Here is a 14,220-nt window from a genome sequence, read left to right on the forward strand (position 1 = left end):
AGCTTTATTTTGAAATAATTATAAACTTATGGAAAAGTTACCAAAAAGTGGTACAGAATTCTTGTTTGCCTTTCCCTCTGGTTCTCCTAATTATATCTTACATACCATAATATAGTAACCAAAACCAGGAAATTGACACGGGTACAAAACAGTTAAGTAAACAACAGGCGTTATTTGATGTTCACCAGTTTTTCTAATAATGTCCTGTTTCTATTACAGGATCTGAGCCAGAATCCCACGTGGTTTATAGTATTCACTTCTCTTTAGCATCCTTCAGTTCCATGACAGTTCCTTACTCCTTGCTTGTCTTTTGTGATTTTGACACTTTTGAAGACTACTGCTCAGTTATATTACCGAATTTTACTCAGTTGTCTCGTGTTTTCTCATGATTACAGTGAGGTTAGGCATTGTTGGCAAAGAAACCACAGAAGAATACTGTGGACCTTTTAGTATACCACTTTCAGAGGCTGCATGAGTCCAGTATGACTTATCACTGGTGATGTTAGCCTTGATCGTTGGTTAAGAGTAAGTCAACTGAGTTTCTCTACTGTAAAATTAATATTTCCCCCCCAGCATTAACTTTAGACACAGACGTATGTATTTCTTCTTAATGTGTTAAATATTTTATAGTCACCATACCCTTTTATGCCCCAGTTTCCCTTCCTAAAAATCATCATGCAGGAACCTTAATTTCATCCCAACCAGTATACTAAGAATTAATGCACCATCCTTTGGAGATTCTCAGATAAAAGCCACTTTATAGCTGAAAATGATCACTCTATTGCATTTTAAATAAGAACATAAATAGAATGGCTAAAAGTAAATTGGCAGCATGTGCTCATTTCACACCCAGAACTACAGGACATCTGTTATATATGTGACAGGCCAGACCTGAAATCTGGTTTTCCCAGAACCAAATAGTGTTTGCCCAGTTTGACCTAAGTCAGCCTAATTAAACAAAGAACACATCGATCACTTACTACCTATTTTGTCTATGAAACTAACTGGATGGATAACCACCCTTTGATAAGGACAATAAAATTTCTTTTTAAAACAGTCGCATTCACAATTTCTGCTGCTGATACCAGAGGGGGAAAAAAATCCCCTAGCATGCTAATGAATCTGCATCCATATGCTATAATTGAGTCATTAATGTGCATCTGATGCTTAGGTATCCCCACCGATGCAGAGAGGGACAACCTTTGCAAAGAGGTTTACCAACTTTACACTTTATTTTTCCTTTTGAATGTCAGTGCTATCTGCCCTGACATAATATGCTGAGAGGAAATTGGCCACTTATAGGTCCAGAGAAAGCAGAAGGAACACCAAAGAAATAAGTCTCTCACATTCCTCTCCAAGCTTCAATTTCCGCTTTGACAAATGGCAATTATTATATACCTACCTCCTCAAGTTATTGTGAGGATTAGATCATCTATATAAAATCTTGGATAGTAACTGACACATAGTAAGTACTCAAGGAAAAAAACAGCTTGTCATTTTATCACTCTACCATTTCTCATGCCTGAGGCACAGATTTCAGTGCAAAAGACAGGAGAATACAGGTGATTGCTTGCTTAAATAGTTCTCTTTAATATGCAGGGACTTCTGGTAAACTATTCTATACCAAATAAGAATTCAGAAGAGTTTGTCAAATGATATGGTTGCATCCTATAATCTTCATGCAGTCCCAGAATAAAGGACAATGACGCTGAGGTGTGCTTCACAGAAAATTAATCTGTTCTTCAAGAAAGTGAGTCCATGGGAAAATAAACAGGAAAAAGCACTAGAATACAAGCTCTATGATGATGAGATTTTCTGAACTTTATTATGATATCCAGTGCCTAGTACTGTGCCAGACATACTGCAGGTGTTGAACAAATATCTTTTTAGATAAGTGTTCTAATATAGTTTTTTTTTTCTAATGTAGTATTTATTTCTATAAAGGATAGTGCAGGATCTGGAATGCACAATTTACCATTGCATGAAATGGAAAATTATGAATGTAGATACTATATCATTGGTACGCCAGAGAGGAAGGTAGTTTCATGCCCCCAGACTCTACTTATTATACAGAGATTTCTAACTTTCCCCTAGGTAAGACAAAGCCCTTATTAGGATTGTTATAATGGTGATAACAAGCTCATATATTTCTCCGTGAACTTTTTTTTTTTAAGATTTTTTTATTTATTTAAGAGAGAGAGAGAGTCCATGAGTGGGGATAGGGGCCAAGGGAGAGGGAGAAGCAGGCTCCTCACTGAACAGGGAACCCAGCTCTGGCCTGGATCCCAAGACCCAGAAGTCATGACCTGAGTGGAAGGCAGATGCTTAACTGACTGAGCCACCTAGTCACCCCTCTGTGAACTTCTAAAGTAGGTAGCAATGTCTCCATTATATAGAAGAAAAATTGAAGAGTCAGAAATAACTTCTACAAAACAAATCAAATATTGGATATAAAAAACTGAGATCTGAACTTAAGTCTGTTTCCAAAAACCATATATACTCTCGACTTATACTAGTATACTTTCTTGTTTGTCTACTTTTCTAACCCCTTAAAGTACTGTGTTACTTACTTCACCATAGAATAAAACTTCATGAAGGTGAATTGTATCTGTCTTATTCATTGCTGTATTAGATGGTATGTCAGTTACTAGAAGTATAATTAATAATTTGTGAATAAAGGAGAGAATGTAAAATATTTTAGTCCCTTTATTTTTATAGCCTATCATTATTTGTACATTTATGTTTGCAATCTTATTTCTGCTTCTGATTAAGTAGATACAGACTCACTTTTAAGCTGCCGGATATCTGATTTGGCTGTCCAAGCAATCGGCAAGCTGTGCATAATGATGAATATACTAGTAAGCTTTACTTTCCCACTAAGTGCATCCAAGTAAAAGCTCTGAAAGTCATACGGTTCTTGCCACTTTAAATCTGACACCTAATATATTAGGTATTAGAGTGTTTTGTGCTTACCTTTAGCTCTTCTTTAGTTTAGGTGATTAAAAAATGCCTGTTGCTGTCTGTATGTGCAGCATGCTTCATTAACAGTGATTTATTTGGGAGTTTAGCAGAATTGGCACTCTGCAGCACACCAGTGGGCAGAAGGAAAACAAACGTGAGATGGTTGCTAAGAAACCCATCCTGCTGGGATGGTAGGAGCCTTTAAAAAGTTTGCAAAGTTGACTTCCCAATACTCAGAAAGCAAGACTGAGACTGGAGTCTCTGGAAAGATTGATTTCCCCCAAACTGCTTTCATACACTCTCCTCTAATGCTCCCGAAGGAATCCAGTGTAATCATGGGTTTTCCTCATCGGTACAGTGTGCTCTCCTGTATCCATTGTCTCCTGAAGCCAGATGTTTCACTGCTTGCAAATCTTCTTTTCCCAACAAGTTTACCTAATCAAAAGCCATGCTCACCTTTTTCTAGCAGAATCCACTTATAAATATTTTCTCATATATTCCTTTCATCAACCCTGTATCATCCCTGTCACTTTACCAAAGAGAAAATGAGGCTAACGGAGGTTAAATGACTTGCCCAAGCTAAATGGTAGAACTGGGATTTGAACCTGGCTTTCATAATTCTAAAGCCAGTGTTTTCAACCACCATAGGGAAGGCAAAGAAATCTTTAATTTAACTCGCAAGCTATATTGATTTTGTTGTGTCTACTTGAAATGGTATGTTGAAAAGATTCTGGGACTGCCCTTGGGCTAAGCAAGAAAGAGTGCCATACTCAATTAGCTTTGCTTTCCATAGGAATGGGAAGGAGGAGTGGAGGTGCCATGTATTTTCCTGTCTTCAGCTATGATCAACTTTTGTTTTTGTTTTTATTGTAATGAGAGTATACTAATATGGGAATGACATTCTAAAGGAAGGATGAAGTATCTGAGAAGCAGTCTAAATAAGAGGAAAACACCACTGTATGTTTTTTACATGCTACAATTGTCTGTTCTTCTAATAAGCCTGCATTGTAACTATTTAATGGGAGAATTTCAACATGGTGCTTAAATACCTATGCTCTGAAGTGGAACTTTCAGTGTTCATTTCAAGTGTGATGTCAACGTTGTACATCTTGATGGTAGTGGTGGTCGTGTGACTGCATATGTTTTTGAAATCTCATCAAACTTTACACTGAAAATAATGTACATGAGTGTATACAAAATATACTTCAATAAACTTGGGGAGGGGCGGTATTTAGAGTTCATGCCCTGTCCCTATTACTTACCAGCTCTAACAAAAGACAATTTATTTAACCCTTAAAATGAAAATAATATTGTCCACCTTAAAGGGTTCCTTTTTTTAAAAAAAGATTTCATTCATTCATTCATTCATTCATTTATGAGAGCACAAATGTGCATGTCATGCGCACATGTGGGGAGGGGTGCAGAGGAAGAGGGCGAGAGAGAATCTTAAGCGGGCTCCATGCCCAGTGCAGAGCCCAATGTGGGGCCCGATCTCATAACCTTGGGATTGTGACCTGAGCTGAAATCAAGATTTGGCCATATCAACTGACTGAGCCAACCAGGTGCTCCTTAAAGGTTTTTTTTAAAGATTATATGAGTTAATATTTATAAGAGAGTACTATATAGTACGTATTCTATAAGTGATATATATTGTTTATCATTTCCTCAGTTATTTTGTATTATATTCTACCATTATATTGCTTCCAACGTTAATAGTTTAATCACTATGCTTTTTTTTTTTTTTTTTTTTTTTTTTTTTTTGAGAGAGAGAGAGAGTATATGTGTGAGCATATAGGCACACAAGAGTTGGCGGGAGGGACAGAGGGAGAGAGAGAGAGAATTTTTTTTTTTAAGATTTTATTAATTTGAGAGACAGAGAGCAAGAGTAGAGGGAAGATGCAGAGGGAGAAGCAGGCTCCCCACTGAGCAAGGAGCCCAACATGGGACTCGATCCCAGGACACTGGGATCATGACCTGAGCTGAAGGCAGCTGCCCAACCGACTGAGCCACCCAGGCACCCTGGGAGAGAGAGAATCTTAAATAGGCTCCACACTCAGCATGGAGCCCAAGGTGGGGCTTGATCTTATGACCCTGAGATCATGCTCTTAGCTGAAATCAAGAGTCCAGTGCTTAGTAGACTAAGCCATTCAGGTGCCCCTAATCACATATACTTTTAAGTTGCTTATTAACTACACATGTTGTACTGGAAACTCACAAACATAGAAACTATATATGTATGGATAATTACATAATGTACATAATATATATAATTACAGTTTCGAATACATGGCTTTCATGATAGAAGATATTCACCATTTACATTTGTTTTTTAACCAAACTGTAAAAGTGTTCAGTATCTACATGTTGTAAATTAAAATTGATGGACTATAAGATGTGTTTAAACATATTGAAAGTGTTAGATATGGTAGAATGCTAGGGATGAATTTGTGATAGGTACCTGGAAACCTAAGCAAATAAAAAGGAAATTATTAACTTTAAAAAAATACCAACTAATATAAAAAGGAAATAAAAGCAGTATACTCTGGGACTTAGTTGAAAAATTATTAACCAAATTAAGTGATATAACTAAATTCAGACAACAGTGGAACCAGCTATGTATGCATATGTCTGTGCACATGTGTCTGTCATTGGGACTGATTATATAAGAGAGCTGAATTATCATCATCCATAAAATAAACTAATAATACATTAAACCCCCAAATCAAGAAATACTAGTTTAAGCATTTATATTTAATCAAAATTAAGATACATACCAGAAAAATAACTTGTTTTTCCTGGGAAGTAGTTCCCTCCAGGGAGTAGGAATAAGTATTTAAGCTATGTTTATGTATCACTTTAATAAAAGTAAAGATTAAATAAAGCTTGAACAGTAGCACAATAAGTGATTATTTAGTGGAGGCTATGAACAGTGAATACACATTTGTGGCTCAGGATTAGATTTTCAGTAATAACATCATACATACAATGTAATTTTTGTTTGTTTTTCATGTAATGGTAACTTAATTTTTTTTACAGTGTTTTGTTAGTTTCAGGTGTACAATATTGTGATTCAGCACTTCCATATATCTCCTGGTGCTCATCACAAGTGCCCTCCTTAATCCCCATCACCTATTTAACCCAAACCCCCATCTCTCTCCCCTCTGGTAACCATCAGTTTGTTCTTTATAATTAAGAGTCTGTTTCTTGATTGTCTCTCTCTCTTTTTTTCCCTTTGACCATTGGTTTTATTTCTTAAATTCCACATATGGGTGAAATCATATGGTATTATTCTTTCTCTGACTGACTTGTTTTGGTTAGCATTATACTGTCTTGCTCTATCCACATTGTTGCAAATGGCAAGATTTCATCTTTATGGCTAAATAATATTCCATTGTATATATATACCACATCTTCATCTTCTTCTTCTTTTTAATTTTATTTATTTGACAGAGAGAAAGATAGTGAGAGAGGGAACACAAGCAGTGTGAATGAGAGAGGGAGAAGCAGGCTTTCCATCGAGCAGGGAGCCTGATGCGGGGCTCGATGGGGGGATCAATCTCAGGACCCTGGGATCATGACCTGAGCCAAAGGCAGACACCTAACAACTGAGCCACCCAGGCACCCCCACATCTTCTTTATTTGTTTATCTGTTCTGGACTTTAAGTTATATTACAAAGCTTTAGTAGTCAATACAGTATCATCCTGGCACAAAAATAGACACATAGATGATAGAACAGAATAGAAAACCCAGAAATAAACTATTGTTGGACACTTGTGCTGCTTCTATATCTTGGCTATTGTAAAAAAATGCTGTTGTAAACATAGGGCTTCATGTATCTCTTTGAATTAGTATTTTCATATTCTTTGCTGGATTATAGGGTTCTAGTTTTAACTTTTGAGGAACCTCCATACTGTTTTCTACGGTTGCTGTACCGGTTTACATTCCCACCAATGATACATAGTTGTTCCTTTTTCTCCACATTCTTGCCAATATTTGTTTCTTGTGTTGTTGATTTTAGCCGTTCTGACAGGTGTGAGGTGATAACTTATTGTAGTTTTAATGTGAACTTCCCTGATGGTAAGTGATGTTCAGCATCTTCTCTTGTGTCTGTTGACCATCTGGATGTCTTCTTTGGAGAAATGTCTGTTCAGGTCTTCTGCCCATTGTTTTTTGGGTGTTTGGGTTTTTTTTTGGGGGGGTGTTTATTTGTATAAGTTGATTTGTATATTTCACATACTAACCCTTTCTCAGATAAGTCTTTTGGAAATATCTTCTCCCATTCTGTGGGTTGCCTTTTAGTTTTGTTGATTGTTTGCTTCTTCACTGTGCAGCAGCTTTTTATTTTGATGTAGTCCCAATAGTTTATTTTTACTTTATTTTTGCTTTTGTTTCCCTTGCCTCGGGAGAAATATCTAGAAAAAAATTTGCTATGGTTGATGTCAAAGAGGTTACTGATTGTGCTCTTTTCTAAAATTGTATGGCTTCAGGTTTCACATTTAAGTCTTTAATCCATTTTGATTTTATTTTTGTGTATGGCATAAGAGAGTGGTCCAGTTTCATTCTTTTGCATGTACAGTTTTCCCAACTCCATTTGTTGAAGAGACTGTCCTTATCCCATTGGATATTCTTTCCTGCTTTGTTGAAGATTAATTAACCATATAGTTGTGGGTTTATTTCTGGGTTTTCTATTCTGTTATCTTTATCATTGTGTCTATTTTTGTGCCAATTCCATACTGTATTGGTTATCACAGCTTTGTAATATAACTTGAAGTCCAGAATTGCGATGCCTCCAGCTTTGTTTTCTTTTTCAAGATCACTTTGGCTATTTGGGTCTTTTGTGTTCCATACAAATTTTAGAATTGTTTGTTCTAGCTCTGTGAAAAATGCTGTTGGTATTTTGATAAGGATTGAGTTAAACATGTAGACTGCTTTAAATAGTATAGATATTTTAACAGTATTTGTTCTTTAAATCCATGAGCATGGAATATCTTTCCATTTCTCTGTGATGTCTTCACTTTCTTTCAACAGCATTTTATAGTTTTCAGAGTGCAGGTCTTTTACCTATTGGGTTAGGTTTACTCCTAAGTATCCTAATACTTTTGAGCAGCATACATAGCATTTAAAAGCAACACATCTCACACAACTTTGGTGGATGGGAACATGGTGTAATCTGAGAAATAGTGAGATGCTTCAAATAGCTTTGATGATGACAAAACCATGGTGACTACCATTCATTTGACTAATTATCTTCCGGATACACAACTGTTCTCTGATATGATGATGCAAGTCAGGCCTTCATGCTTCCTTAGAAGCAATCTAGTTCACCCTCCTCTTTTACTGGTGGAGAAACTAGGCCAGCAATTAAATAACAACATTGAGCCAGTAACCCAGTTATGCTGAATCTCAATCTAGGGATCTTTTGAAATACCGCAGTGTAATTATTGGGATTACTTCAGTTTTTTGAAAATTGTCTCCCCAGTAGCAAAATGTAAAGGTCCATCATCAAAGCAGATTAAGGTTTTAGAAGGAGAAAGTATACTATGAAAGTGATAGTGAATATATATTCTAAGAAACTTTAATAAAAAAAAATTTTTTTTTACAAATTTGTGTATAGAAGTTTCTTGGCTCTTAGAATATATAAAAAATATCCTTCAGTGACTGAAGTGATGAGATACTGGCTTGCTTGGTTTTTATTCCTAAGGATATCTGCCTAATATAATTATTGTATTTCTGGTTAGAATTGCCACAAGTGGTAGACACTGTTTTGTCCAGAACAGCCTTTAAAGATGGGGAAAATTTTCCACTTTAACTCAACCTCTGTAATTCTTACACTGTCTTCCCTAATGAGGTCTTATGATGGGAATAGAATCCAAATCAGCTATTGGGTAGGCAAGTACAGTCCAAATAAGCGATTCCATCTTAAGCATGTCTACCTCTTCGTGAATAGGTGGCATTTTCCAAATGTATTATCCATGCTTTTTATAACTTTTCTTCTTTTTTTTTAAGATTTTATTTGTTTATTTGACAGAGAGAGCACAAGCAGGGGGAGTGGGAGAGGGAGAAGCAAGTTCCCTGCTGAGCAGGGAGCCCCATAAGATACAGAGTTTGATGAGAGGCTTGATCCCAGGACTCTGGCTGGCATCATGAAGGCAAAATGTTTAACCGACTGAGCCACCCAGGCACCCCTCTTTTCTTCTTTACACTGTTCTCTCTCTTCTTTGAGAATCTTGGGACAACCAATCCAATGAAATAAACCAAGCAACACACATTTTCTCACCATTCCTAGAGAAGACTTGTTCCAGTCTCCACAGAAGCAGGGAAGACGTCAGGGAAATAGAAATGGAAATGGGTCTCTTCTAGTACATGGAGTAAAAAGCTGGTACAGGGAGAAAATCTAGTAAGCTAATTTGATTGACTGATGTGATAAGAATTTTCACTCTTCAAGAAAAACCTGTAGGCCTGTTACCATAACCTTCGGAAGTATACATCATACATACTCTTCATTTGATATATAAACTAACTTGTAAAGTCTGTAATCTTTCTACATGCTGAGTTGTTGTGCCCTTGTAGCCAGAGACCTTAATCTTGACTTTTTTCATTCTGCATATTACCATTTGAGTAATGGGCACTCAGTAAATATCTGTTGACTGATTGAAATTTAAGATTTGACTGTATGCCATTTTCCCTTGAAATGATTGGCAGATTGCTTTCTAAGGAACCCAAATTTCTCTCTTGCTTTCAGTTTTGTTCACTGCTTCCCACCATTGTGATTGACTGCACACCTCATTAGCTAATTATAGAGTTAAAAAATGCTCAACTATACAACTGGGAAATGTGGATGATCCTTTTTAAAATTTCTGCCTTAAGAATGGCTGCACTCTAAATAATAATTAGTAAAAAACCAAATGTTCATGTTGCTCTTACACTTGGAGGGAAAGGGATTTATTCACATTTGTACCGTCACAAGATTTGCCAATTAACACATAGGTAGCTTTCTGACTAGATCTCAGCTCAGAAACTTTGTATTGTAAATATGATACAGATCCTGCATGCTTTCTTTCTTTTTTTTTTTTTTTTTGTAATATTTTACTTATTTATTTGACAGAGAGAGAGGCAGCAAGAGAGGGAATACAAGAGGGGGAGTGAGAGAGGGAGAAGCAGGCTTCCCGCTGTGCAGGGAGCCCGATGCAGGGCTAGATCCCAGAACACTGAGATCATGACCTGAGCGGAAGGCAGCCACCTAACGACTGAGCCACCCAGGCGCCCCTCTGCATGCTTTCTTGCTGGCAACTGGCTTCATTTCTGTAGAAGGACAACGTGAAAAGAAGAGTTAGAAAAGAATCACCATCAGAACTTTATGTCATGCTTTAAAAGACACATAGGTTTATTTACATTTCTGACACTGTGGTAGAGAAGAGCATAGGACTTCAAATATGAAGACATAGATTTGAGTACTGGCTCTATTGATTTCTAGACATTTGACCTTGGACAACTTCCACAGCCTCTCACAGTCTAATTGCCAAGGCTATAATTTTATAGAGGATAGTGATGCCTGACCTTCAGGGTCCTTATGAAAGCTAAATAAGGAAGGAATGTCAAAGCACATGTATGTCCAAAGAAGATGTTAGTTACATTTGTTCTTTCATTTACATCCCACCTATTGACTGCCTTTGTGCCGTGCACTGTCCATGTGCCTCCTAAATATCAGTGAATAAAGCAATGATCACCTACCTTCATAAGGTTTAAATTCCATTTGGGGAGAGGATTTTAATCTCCATCTAAACAGTAGTAATGACTAATATTCACTTTCAAAACGTATGTCAATTGACCTTTACAGCATACTTGTGAGGAAGATAGGGCTCATGCCATGATTCCCAATCTATAGATAAATACGTTTACAAAGATTAAATGGTTTTCCCAAGTCCGATAACTTTGGCAAAACCAGGAAGAAAGAACTCACTGTGCTTGATTCCAAATCCAGTGTTTTTCCACTCTGCCTTGTTGCCATGAGGACTTGAAAATTTTGCTATATATTGGAAGTATACTTCGTTATTAGAAATATAGTTAATTTGTTGACCAGAGGAGAAAAGCAAAGAAGGAAAACAGATATCCTATACTTCTGGGGATTGCATTTAAAGTAGATCCCCATACACGTAAATCAACTTTTGGTTTGTTTTTTTTTTTTTTAGGTCTTTTCCCTGTTTAAAGTCATTTCCCTCGTCATCTTAGCCTTCAGATTCAAGTCCAAATTCTTTAATATGCATTCAAGGCAGTTTGGATATCAGGCCCCTGACTTAGGCTGTGCTGTGCTATTTTTAACAAGGATGGCAACTAAGAATCAAGGACCTGTTCTCAGTACCTTCCATAAATTCTCACTAATTCTTACACTAAGCCTGGAAGACAGCTATCATTGCCATTATTTTACAAATGAGCCATGTAGCTAGGGAATGGGAGGTCCAGGGTTAGAGCCCAAGTCTGACTCTTCAAACTTTGCTGCTTTCATTATCTTGTGTTGCCGTAAGGAACACACCAAGTTCTCAGCTTCATGTCTGCGTTGTCCTTATCCGGTTGGCTTAGAATTTCCTTCCTCCCTCTTACTTATCCTTTAAACTCAGATCAACTGTTTCGGGCCCTTGGAAAGCTTTCTTGAAGCCCCTGCCCCCACCACCCCACCACCAATTCAGTTAGATGATATTCTTTTGCATCCTTAGCACCTTGTGCTTAATAGATTTTTTTTACATGCCTTCGACTGAATTATAATGACTGCTTTAGTCCCCTTGCTTGTCAAGCCAACAGTGGCTCCTTGAGGACAGGGCCCTTAACCCTATTACCTCTGTACAACCAGCACCTTGTACTGTTCCTATTGCACAATAAGCAAATCTACTTATTTGTTAAGCTGACTTAGAGCTACTTGGATACCACCAGCATTTTAATTTAGCAGAGTGCTAAATCAAATAATGATATGATCAGATCCTGCATGTAGGTTCTTGGAAACCAGGACTCTTAAGGAAGAACTGAATCCTGCTTTTCCTTTTTCTTTCTTTCTTTCTTTCTTTCTTTCTTTCTTTCTTTCTTTCTTTCTTTCTTTCTTTCTTCTTTCTTTCTTTCAAGATTTTACTTATTTATTTGTCAGAGGAAGAGAGAGAGCACAGCAGGGGAGAAGCAGGCCAAGGGAGAGGGAGGCTCCCCACTGAGCAAGGAGCCCAATGCAGGACTGGATCCCAGGCCCCAGGCGTCCCATGAATCCTCCTTTTTCTTAAGTACTTAATAGGGAGATCTTTGGTATTACTGTTAATATTATAATATAAAAATTATTCAAAGGGTTGGAGGCTAGAGGAGTTTTGCTCTGTTTAGCATTGTGTAAAAATATCCTGAGAGTTCTCAGTTAATCTTCTTCTGGCTCAGCCAGAGAAAGCAACCAAGTCCTCTTTCATTGTGTGGCCTCCTCTCTAGGATTTACGAGTCGAATTCTTGGGCAAGGTCTCAAAGTTAGTGCTGAGTACACTACCTTTTGCTATAGCCACCTTAGGATAAACCAGGGAGAGCTCTGAGCTGCAGGAGAGATCTATTACCACCATAGCTCTTGGCTCATCCTGCAGCTTTCTTTCTGGCTTTAGGAGAAAAATTGAAATTATGAAACTTCGTATCCTGCACCACAGTCCCACATGAGATTCATGAATCTTCAGCTCCATACAGAAAACCTGGTTCTCTGACTGCAACTGCCCACTAGACAAATTACTGTCAATGACCCCATTATTTCTGATTAGTAAAGGTGAACCTTACCCTACCTGAATGTAAATAAATGCCAATAGGGTTCTTGAATTCCTTTATCCTTAAAAATCTACAGCTCTCAACATACACTGTAAATAGCATCAAATCATGAATTAAATCTTTATCATGAAATTGGATACATTTCCTAAGCTAATTTTAATTGCTTCAAGAAACTGCTTAACATTGTAGATCAATCCCCAGGTCTGAGATGACATTTCCCTCGCAAAATTAATTATTAATACCCTGATCATTTGCTTAAGACATTAATAGTTTTCATTGATCAGCACATCCTGTTTATCTAAAATGGCCTAATCACCATGCATGTCAGAAGAGTATCCGAACATATCCAATTAGAGATGCTGCTGGTTTCAGCCACATCAGCAGATCAGAAGTTAAGAGTCCCTTTTGTCTTTACAACATATTAGTCTAGCTTTATCAGAAACTGAGCTATTTAAGGGCACAAAAGAAAGACAAGTTCTCTAATGATGGTTCTTCACTTTCTATTAGCTTCCTGGTAAACATAAAGGCTTCTCAGTGACCATGCAGTATAAATTAATGCTAAGAGCCCTTGATTAATGAGCTTGTGTTGTTCCATGTTGTCATGTGAGCCAGTGTTCCGTCACAGTGTTTTCCTTTTAAGTGGGAGTGAGATGAGAAGCCCCAGGTTAATATCAGGATAAAAATATTGGAGGTATGGTAATAACGATATCTAGTATTTGTATGGCACTGTGTAGTTTTCAACGAGGCTTCATTTACTTGACAAGAAGATGTCGTTGAAATAATCTCAAGAAGGAGGGAGGATTAGATGCATAGAACCATGCAACTAGTTATAACAAGAATTGTAAAGAGAATTTGAGTCTCCTAGTTTCCTAGCTTTCTCCTTTGACTAAGTGATAAATAGGTCGCATCCTGCTTATCTTTCAAACCCCAGTGGGAGCTCATCTCCTTTATGATGTCTCCCAGGCCAGAAAATCTCTTCCTTCACAATAGCATATTGTACTGCAGTTTTATAAAATGTGGGTAACTGCCCCCACTGGAGTAGGAGATCCTTGAGGCTAGACCTGGTTGTCTGCATTTTGGCAAGTCCAGTGCCTCACCTAGTGTCTCGAAAGCAAAAGGTGTCCCATGTATGCATAAATACATGACTTGCGGACAGTATGGAAGGAGAAGACATGGGTAGATGAGAGCAAATGCAGTCAGAATTCTGTTTTACTAAGGTCATGTTGCAGACCTTTGGCACCTGACGACAATTTGACATTGTTTGGTTCACACATTGTTTAAGAAAATGTTTTGAATTGATTTCCAGTATTTAAAACTTGGGAGATTTTCAAAATACAAAATATTTACAAATTTTCTTTGAAAAGTTTTAGGTGGTCTTGCAACCCTGGGTCTGTGCCCCATATGTTAGCCATCAGCTTGAGCTAAGGAACACCCACCCCCTTCAGACAGGACATTGACTGTGTTCTCCAGAGTGACCTGTTTATCCA

The 14,220-nt window shown here is 37.4% G+C and overlaps 1 protein-coding gene across 8 annotated transcripts in view; it reads left to right on the forward strand.

Moving 5' to 3' along the window:
• Nucleotides 1-14,220, forward strand: part of LOC113256632 (contactin-4) — an 877,814-nt gene that overhangs the window by 419,060 nt on the left and 444,534 nt on the right. The gene's annotated exons all lie outside the window — the stretch shown is intronic.

This window comes from Ursus arctos, unplaced genomic scaffold (genome assembly GCF_023065955.2).
Source record: "Ursus arctos isolate Adak ecotype North America unplaced genomic scaffold, UrsArc2.0 scaffold_14, whole genome shotgun sequence".
Lineage (NCBI taxonomy): Eukaryota > Metazoa > Chordata > Mammalia > Carnivora > Ursidae > Ursus > Ursus arctos.